We start from the raw sequence: 9,699 nt of genomic DNA on the forward strand, positions 1-9,699 counted from the left end.
TCCTAGCGTCGCCCAGCGCCATGGAGACGCAGAGGGGGCGGTCACAGCGGGCACCGGTTACTGAGAGGGCGAGGGCGGAGGTGCAGGACAGCTGAGGTACCCTACGTGGAGAGCCGGGCTGGGGCGGCAGGGGGAGCCGGCGACGGGGACACCTGGCACCGACACCGGGAAATCCTGGTGGCCCCGCTGCAGGACAAGCTTGTCGCAGCCCACAGAGCTGCGAGGGACGCGGCCTCGCAGGGGACAAAAGCTGAGAAGGAGCACTCGTGTCCCTGATGGTTGCAGGGAGGCTTCCAAGGATGGACGCCTCAGTGGGTCCCCACCGCAGGGGGCCACCTCGGAGCCCCTGGAGGAACAAAGTGCGGATCTCCCCGCCTCTGCCCACAGAGGTCAGCGTGGGGGCCGCATTGAGTCCCCGCCTGGCCACTAGACGGTTTTGACTTGGTGGCGGGTTCTCTCCCCTTCCCAGGAGGAAGAGGCTGGAGGTTGGGACCCGGAATGTTTTTCCAGAGACATTAAGAGAAAGATGCAAAACGGCTGAAGCTTTTGGAAGAAGGATTTTAGGAAATCTTGTCGCAGGCAGTGACTTTGGGGTGATAAGAATTGGGAGAAAGTAGTAGAGTAACCGCTCAGGTCCTCCTCCTGAATCTGAGTGTCAGACTCACTTGCAGATGATGAAAGGTCCAGACCTTGAGGTGGGGCCCAGTCTAATCTCATGACCACGACCAGAACCTTCCAGGCTGCGCTCAGGGGAGATCTGAGTGATGCTAAGACTTGAGAAGAAAAGCCAGAGAAATGCAGAGAGGGGCTCACCTGCTGTGGCGGCTGAAAAGATGGAGAAAGGGGGCCCAAGCCTGGAATGTGAGCAATCTCCAGAGCTGGTGAAAGTGTGGAAATCCTTTGTCCCTGGACCCTTCATAAAGGAGCACAGCCTATCCACACTTTGATTTTAGTCCACTGACACCATTTTGGGACTTAGGACCTTGTCCTTGGCATGTATTATCTAACCTGAATCGAACATTGGATTAAACGTCAGGAAGCTCCAAATGGACAGCGGACCCCTCTTTCCTGCAGAGCTGGCATTAGCTTTCTAAGTGTGTATTTTAAACCCTAATGGCTCTACTTGGGGGAATTTGGAGCACACAGTAAAGTGAAGAGATGAGGAAGGGCAAGGGCAAGGGTAGCTCTTTTCAAGGGGTCCATATTTATACCTTGCTAGCTCAGCCTTCCTAAGTTAGAGCAGGGAAAGGCTGTGGGGAAGGTCCGGGGAAAGGTTAGCATGCACCTTTCTGCATTTCCCTCTGACACCCACTCCCAGAGAAGGCGCTTGGGGAGCAGAGAGGACCGGTCAGGAAGGCCACAGTCCAAGAGGACAGAGTGGAGAGCTTATTCAGATTAACTCAAGTCAATGAGAATACTCAAATTCAAATTGTTTCATTCAAATCAATTAATTTCTTTTGGTTTCTCCAGCACCCCCACCCCTTTTCTTTTCTTTTGCTCTTTCAGATTTCCTGACATGTTTGTAAAAATTCCCTAAATGAAATTCCATCTGTTTGAAATACCTGGAGTGTTTTTCTGTCAGTGTTTCTTTTTTCTTTTGATGGATTTTATTTTTTTAAATACATGACAGCAGAGTGCATTACAATTCTTATTACACATATAGAACACAATTTTTCATATTTTTGTATATAATATAAAGTATGTTCACACCAAATCATGTCTTTATACATGTATTTTGTTTTTTGTTTTTTGCATGACAATTCTTGTTACACATATATACCACAGTTTTTCATATCTCTGTATATAAAGTATGTTGACACCCAATTCGTGTCTTCATACATGTACTTTGGATAGTGATGTCCATCACATTCCACCCTGTCAGTTTTTCTGAATAAATGAATCCTGATACAAAAAAATTTATTTTATTTTATTTTTTTAGTTTCAATAGAAGGAGACTTCATCCTCATGTTTAACTTTGTCTCTATTGAAAATTTGAAAAAACGATTTAGTAGATGTTAGGTCATTTTGGCCTTATCTTTTTCTGTGTTCGGGGTCTTAACAAATCGTGTCTTTAAGCTCATCTCTGGGTGGAATCACCCGCAAGAGAGGCTCAGTGTGGCTGAGGAGACTCAGTGTTTTGATACAGGTGCTTCAGAACGCTGTTCCCCCCCCCCCTCGGGCCTGGCTGTGGTCTGTGATCTCTGGTCACCCCTGCAGGCTCAGGCTAGCTTTTCACCCTCATATTTCTGGTCTCACCTGCATGAGTACTTGATCCCTCTCATGTGATTCCCCTGATGGCCCTTATAGGATGCCACCTCTACCTCCTCCTGACCACACTCTCCTCCCTGGGAGGATGCCCCAAGGCCAAGTCCTATCACACACCACTTCACCAAATGAAGATGAACAACCATGGATTTTGAGGTAGTAAAAATCTGCCTACCAAATTAGCAATAAAGAATGATAATACTCGGGGACTCAATGAGGAGGCTGTGGTGAGAAGGTGGTTTCGGGTGGGCCGATGGGAGTCCCAATCAAAGCTCTTCCAGAGTGAGATTAGACTGTAAACATCAATAATCCATATCTAGAAATTCCACATAGGGGTCCTGCTCTGGAAATAATTTAAAGTGTAGGAGTTAAAATGGTTTCATCTGCAAGTGACAGAAAACTCACGTGATTTCAGTAATCAGACATTTATTGCCAACTAAGAAATCTGGTAGTGAAGAATCACGGAGTTTGTTTAGAATCTGTACAGTGAAGGACCTGGAACTTCCTTGTCCCATTGTGCCCTCCAGAAGCCTTCAGAGCACTTCCTTCTCATTTCATTATTTAAACTGGGGACACATGATGGTGCCCACCTGTAACCCAGGCTACTTGGGAGGCAGAGGCGGGAGGATTATTGGATCTCACAAAGTTCAAGACCATCCAGGGCAACACAGCAAGACCACATCCCCAAAAGAATATAAATGGGGACCCATGTACACACCTAGACACATCATTGACAGAGGGCATGATTGACAGGTTGCCATGATGGCTCAGGCCCACCAGGCTCCTCAGGCCCCTGGCTGCCTGAATAGCGCTGGGAATTATTCACACGAAGAGGCTTTTGGGTAAACAGCCAACAGCATCTGCCACAGGGAACCATGATTTTCATACAAAGGCATTTGATGTAGTGCTATTCATAAATTAAAAGGATGGAAACTAAGAAATTATGGTACATTTATTTGGATGAGAGAACTACTAAAAGTAAAAGGAGACTCTGGCTTCCTCCCAGGTCCATCTGACTCCAAACTCACATTCTCAGTTCCTACTCCTTCCTTGGACTTTATAAAACCCTTAACCATAGAAGCAGAAGCAATAGAAAGCCCTCCAAAACTTGGGTCCCTTAGTAAGAACAGTGAATGCACCATCACATCCCCATTCTCTGAGGACTAGGGTTCACAGAGATACCTGACAATCTTATCCCAGTTATCCTTTTTGGTTCATGATGCCCAGGATGGAACCCAGGGCCTTGTGCATGGGCTCTACCACTGAGCCACACCACCAGCCCTCATTTGTAACTTCTGAGGGATCCGTTGACTCTTCTTGAGATTCTTTGCCTGACTGATTCCTGCTGAAAGACCAAAACAGCTAAAAGTTAAAACAACATCAGTTTAAGTTTCCACGGACTCTGCCTGTTTTACTGGGTCAACATCATAACATAATTAAAACACTGAAACCCTTCAACCAAATGTAGGCTATAAGAAAATGATTGATTAAAGAAAAGCAATTACTGAATAATTTGGATAATAGTAATATGATTTCCTGAAGATAATGGATAGCAGTTTTTAAAATGAAAGGATTCTCATGGCAGGTCTTTGGCTCAGACAGTCTGTCCTGAAGTTACTGCAATTCCGTCATAGATGGATGAATGGATGGTAAAGGATGCCAATCATACTGGCCAGTCCCATTCTCAGGTCACCTAAATTCTAGAAATGTATCCCCAGAGTGCCCTGTACCCCCCATTCTCCAATATTTTAGTTTTTCTATCAAAAAACAAGAGAAGATGGAGAGGAAAGCTTGATTTCCAAATAGTCCTTTTTTTAAAAAAATATTCTTTTAGTTGTAAATGAACACAATATCTTTATTTATTTATTTTTTTAATATGGTGCTGAGGATGGAACCCAATGCCTCACAAGTGAGAGGCAAGCGCTTTACCATTGAGCTACAGCCCCAGCCCTCCAATTAGTCCTTTTATTAATTAATAGGGTTCGCTAAAGGTTTGATGGGATTGGAAAATTACCACTTTATTTTGGGGGGGGGTAATGGTAATGTAGTTAGATGTAAAGTATCTAAAACTTAGATCTCAAAATTTATTCTTCCCTCAAAGCTATGCTCATGTTTACTCAGAATAACCGCAACATTTTTCTTGGGCTTTTGCAAATACCTTCCTGAGCTCACTGTATTTGCTGTGTAGGAATGGTGTGCGAAGACTTGTCCAGCAGTCTGACCAGCTGGGCCACCTTGGGAATGGATGAATCTGCCCTGGTCATGGTTGCTGGACCATTTTATGTTTACACCACAATCTCATTTGAGAGATTCAGTTTTCAGAGTGTGTAGTCACACTGGTGGGGTGGCTTGGGGGAAAAAAAAAGAAACTTAATTATTTTGTTTTCAGCATAACAGCAAAAATTAAAACGCAGGGCAGGAGGGTTCAGCTCAGTGGTAGGACACTTGCCTGGCATTCATAAGGCCTTGGATTCAGTCCCCAGCGCTTCAGTCTATCAGTCAATTACATTGTGGTCTCCTGGCTTTGTCCATCTAGCCCTGATGAGATGGAATGTCTGTTGGCCTGGGAAACTCATTCTTTCTTCAAGACCCACTCGAAGTTTCCCTTCTGTCACAGGGCAGGAGAATTTCTCCTCTTAGGCCTCATAGTACCTTATACCTACCTGCCGGCTTTCTGTTCTCGTGACTAAAAGGCTCAGGGGTTACTCCAGTTGAACTGGGCTACTGGGCTGCACAAAATAACCACACAAGAGACACAAATACCCTTTTCTTTGGAGTTGCTGTGATGGCTCCTCTGACCTTAAGGCTCCACAGGAAGAGAGAGAGAGAGAGAGAGAGAGAGAGAGAGAACCAGCTGACCCCTTTTATTGAGGAGAAGCTATTCAAATGAGGCAAGAGGTCAGGTTTCAGGGAGCTGAGTCTAGCTTCATGATGTCCACTGTCAGCAGGTTGACTGACACCTGGGTAGGCCACACCTAAGGGCACAGTAAGAGAAGGGGACACACACAAGGCACTTCCATGGAAGATTCTGTCCTAAACAGGGCAAGAGGTTATATTACAAAGGAACCGGTGAGCATAGCTTTACCCATGGAGCTGTAGCAAGACACACCTATGCACAAGACACTGTCCCTCGAACCCAAGAAGGTTGGGGAAAGTTCTGCCACATTTCTGTGACTGAGTGCCTCAGCACCCAGCCAGGGAGTATGACTCAGATGACAGACCCAACCTGATCTTTTCTTAAAATTGGGAGCCATCTCACCACAAAGCCATGAAAAGATAATTTCAGCTTTACTATAAACTACTGCAAATTCTGAACCTGCTTGGAATGCCTGCCCGTGCCTTGAACTCACCCATGCCTGGCTCTCTGACCAGTAGCAGCCCTCTCTGAAACTTTAGTGACGCCTCACAAATCTAGGCCTTCCCTGGCCAGATAACGACCTTCTCTGAGGCTCTAATGACCTTCATCAATTCTGATGTCCGGGCCAGTAAAAATGTAAACTACCATTAGTGTTATGCTCGTCAGAGTTCTGTTATCTGTAACCCTCCTTTGTGTGACTTTCTGGGCTATAAAGCTGGGCTGCAGGAAAGCTGGGGTGCTGTCTTGTTTCCTCAGTTTTGGGAGGGAGAGGCAGCCCGGCCGGTCGAAATAATAAGCTTGCTTTAATTTGATTTTAATTGGAGTCAGTGGTCTTTTCTTGCGTCCTGGTCTAACACAGTCATGTGCAAGGTTGGTCTCCCACACCTACCCACTTATATTGGGATGATTTGTTTTTCTGTTTCCTTGACCATATTTCAAGTCTTTCCAGAGCCAAGCTAGGATCTTTATCCCATTTTATTGGCCTAATTTAAAAAGCAACTCCAAAGAAAAAGGTATTTGTGTCTCTAAAATTATGGAATATTTAGTATATAAGACAGACATATATGAAAATATAGAATGAATATATATATATATATATATATATATATATATATATGGCATTCAAAATAATATGATAACATAAAACATCTGCCTTCTGCACAGAGACTGAGAAGCCCTCCATGTGCTCCTCTCCTTATCCCACCTGTCCTACAGTAACCACTATCCTGAATTGGGTGTTTATCATTCTCTTGTTTTCCTTTGTAAATGTACAATGTATGAACAGTCTTACGTTCACAACTATGTGTGAAAGGGTTTCTGTTGGATTTTACAATATTATCCATTTTAGCGAGTATAAAACAGCATTTAGCTGTAATTTCATAATGCACATTTAACTTAGCATTTCCACAATTACAAATGAGTCTAAGCATTGTTAAACAGTCATATTTTTTGTGTATGAAAAATCTGTTTCTTTATCCACTTTACCATAAGGTTGTTTTCTTTTCCTTATTGACTTGTAGCTATTCTTTATATATTTTGGATTCAATTTTTTTTTGCATATGTGAGTTGTATGTATTGTGAACATTTCCTCCCAGCCTGTGGCTTGCCTTTTCATTTTCTTTGTGGGTCCTTCAGATGAACAACTTCCTAGTTTTGGTAGTTTAATAATCAATCATTACCTTTCTGTGGCACATTTTCATATCTTGTGGCCTGAATATATTCCTCCGTATTTTCTTTCAAAAGTGTGAATGTTTTTACCTTTCACATTTATTTGTTTAGTCTATCAAGAGAAGGGTTTACTGGAGAATTACAGCAGTAGTGAGAGGATCCTGACACCTGATTGGTTCCAGAACAGTCACTGAAGAGTCTGTCCTTTCCTTTCCCATCTGGCGCTTACCTGGAGCTTGCCCACGTGTCACTCATGTGTGTGGGGCTTCATCTAGGGACTTTCATTTCTAGTCCTTTGGTATATTTTTCTGTCCTTGGGCCAATGTCACACTTTAAAAATCAGCTGTTCACATTCTATGAAAAGATCTATTACAATTTTTGATTGGCATTGCATTCAATCTAAAATTCAACTTGAACACAACAGTTCTGTGATACTGAGTCTTCTTGTCAATAAACATTTGCTTAGTTCTTACCTTTCATCTGTGACACAGACTCTGTAGTCACTCACCCAGTCCACTTCCCTTTCTCTCCATGCAGGGACAAATCACATTTCCCAGCTTCCCTAGAAGTGAGGTGTGGCCAATACAAGTTCAGAGCTTGAGACAGAGTTAGGGCAGTGCTATAAAGCCCCCTGACCCTCCTGTGTGACGCTGCTTGCTGTGTCTCTTTCCCAAGTGTAGATTAATCCTCTCCTGAGGAGGCAGAGGATTAAGAGGATTCTGTGACCTTAAGAAATGATGAAACCAAAAGATGGAAGGACCTAGGCTCCCAATCACTGTGTGGAAGTCTTCCTTCTCAATGCCTCCAGTAAGCTGTTGGGTTGGAGGAACAAGATGAACTTCTGTTGCGCTTCCTCACCAAGAGCTTAGAGTTTGCTAGAAAAACTAGTTTTCACTAATGAGTACAATATCTTTCAATTACACTTCACAATTTAAAAAATTTTTTACCTTAATGCTTTTATTGCTGTTGTATAATACTTTGCAAAAGAAAAAATGAAGTCTTTTTTTTTTTTTTTTGCTATTGCTGGTATAAAGAAATAATAATACACGTGCACGATATTGTGTCCAAACACTCTTGGTCAGATTTCTTATTTATTCTGTTAATTTGGCTGTGGATTCTTTGGAGTTTTCTATGTAAAATATCAACTGATTCATTGTTGGTTTGGATTTTTCTTTTCCAAGTCTTTTCCCTTTTCTTTCTTATTCTTTTCTTACTTGTGTTAGCTGGGACCTATGGATCAATGACAAATTTTGCCAGCAGCAGGCATTCTTATGTTATTCCATTTTTTAAGCTTTTGAGGTTTCACCATTCAAAATGATGATAGCATTTTAGGGATATCCTTTATCTGGTTCCCAGTTTTTAAATGTTTTTGTTTGTGTTTTGATGGGTTGGGGATAATACCCAGGGCCTCATGCAGGCTGGGCAAGCACTCTGCCAGCAAGCTGCTTCCCCAGAAGTTTTAAGTTTTTTTTCTTTTTAAAATTTTTTTTAGTTGTTGATGGACCTTTATTTATTTATATGTGGTGCGGAGAATCGAACCCAGTACCTCATACATGCTAGGCAAGTGCTCTACCACTGAGCCACAAGCCCAGCCCTAAAGGTTTATTTTAACAGTTATTCAATGCTTTTCCTGTCTCTATTGAGCTATGCTTTTTCTTTTTTAATCTGTTCATGTGGTCAACTGTTTCTCCCTCTGGAGATGGCCTCCCTTCTCCCTGGAGTGTATATTCCTTGCTTGACCCCAAAAGTCTTTTTTTGAGATACCCCTCATTCTCCCTTGAAGGTGTATCTTCTTTCCTAAATAAACCTCTGTCTATGCCTCTGATGCATGCTGAAATTCTTTTCTGTCATGTGAGACAAGGACCCCCACTGATCTTTTTTTTTTTCTTTTTTAAAAAAATTTTTTTATTTTTAGTTGTAGATGGACACAATACCTTTATTTTTATTCATTTATTTTTATGTGGTGCTGAGGATCGAACCCATTGCCTCACATATGCTAGGCGAGCGCTCCACCACTGAGCTGCAGCCCCAGCCCTGAACCCCCTGCCTCTTTGAGAACTCTTAGAACCCTTCCTTAGAAACACTCTGTCTCCTGTGATGTCTCTTGGCAACCCAGATGGAACCAGGAGGAATCCACTTTGACATATTCCAGGAAGGCCACAGAAATTGGCTTCTTATCTATATGGAATAATGCACTGCTAAATTTCTTTGGCATAAACTCAAGTTGATCCAGAATATAACCTTTATATATTTGAATCCTTCAAACCAAACCAAAAAAGGATCTGGGCTGAACCCAGCGATGCGCGCTTGGCCTCGAGAGGACTTGGCATGGAGGGCGAGATCTCTTGGTTTCCTGTCCCTTCTCCAGATGGGACCTGCCCCAGGTGCTCTGAATGAGTCATATTCTCGGTCCCCGCCGCCTGCCTGGTCGGGCTACTCCGCTGGCTCTCCAGCACATTTCCTCCGCCCTGCCACCAGAATGCCCACGGGGGCCCTTAGCAGCTGGCTGCTCCAGAGCCCCTCTTCGGCAGGCCACTCACTCCACTCTGGGGTACCCTGGGGGAAACTCCTGGGGAAAGCCCGGGCTGTCACTCATCAGAGCCAAGAGGGTCGCTCCTCCTGACGCAGACCCCTTTGCCCTCGCCGCCTGAGCAGCTAGACCTCGCCTTTCCCTGACCCAAGGAAACAGAGGCGAGGGCCCAAGAGCTTGAGGAAGACATGGGAAAAGAGGGCGTGGGGAGGTCATGAAGAGACACCATCTGGAAGGGCTCTGCCAGCAACCAGGACGTGGCACCATGCTAGCCTCACGAGACCTCACTTTTAGGAGGGTAATCTCCATCCCAAGGACTTGGAAGGTGACTCCCATGAACTTCTCCGATGGCCATGCTGTCCACAGCTCACATAGCCCT

The sequence above is a fragment of the Marmota marmota genome, unplaced genomic scaffold, assembly GCF_001458135.2.
Source record: "Marmota marmota marmota unplaced genomic scaffold, marMar, whole genome shotgun sequence".
Classification (NCBI taxonomy): Eukaryota; Metazoa; Chordata; class Mammalia; order Rodentia; family Sciuridae; genus Marmota; species Marmota marmota.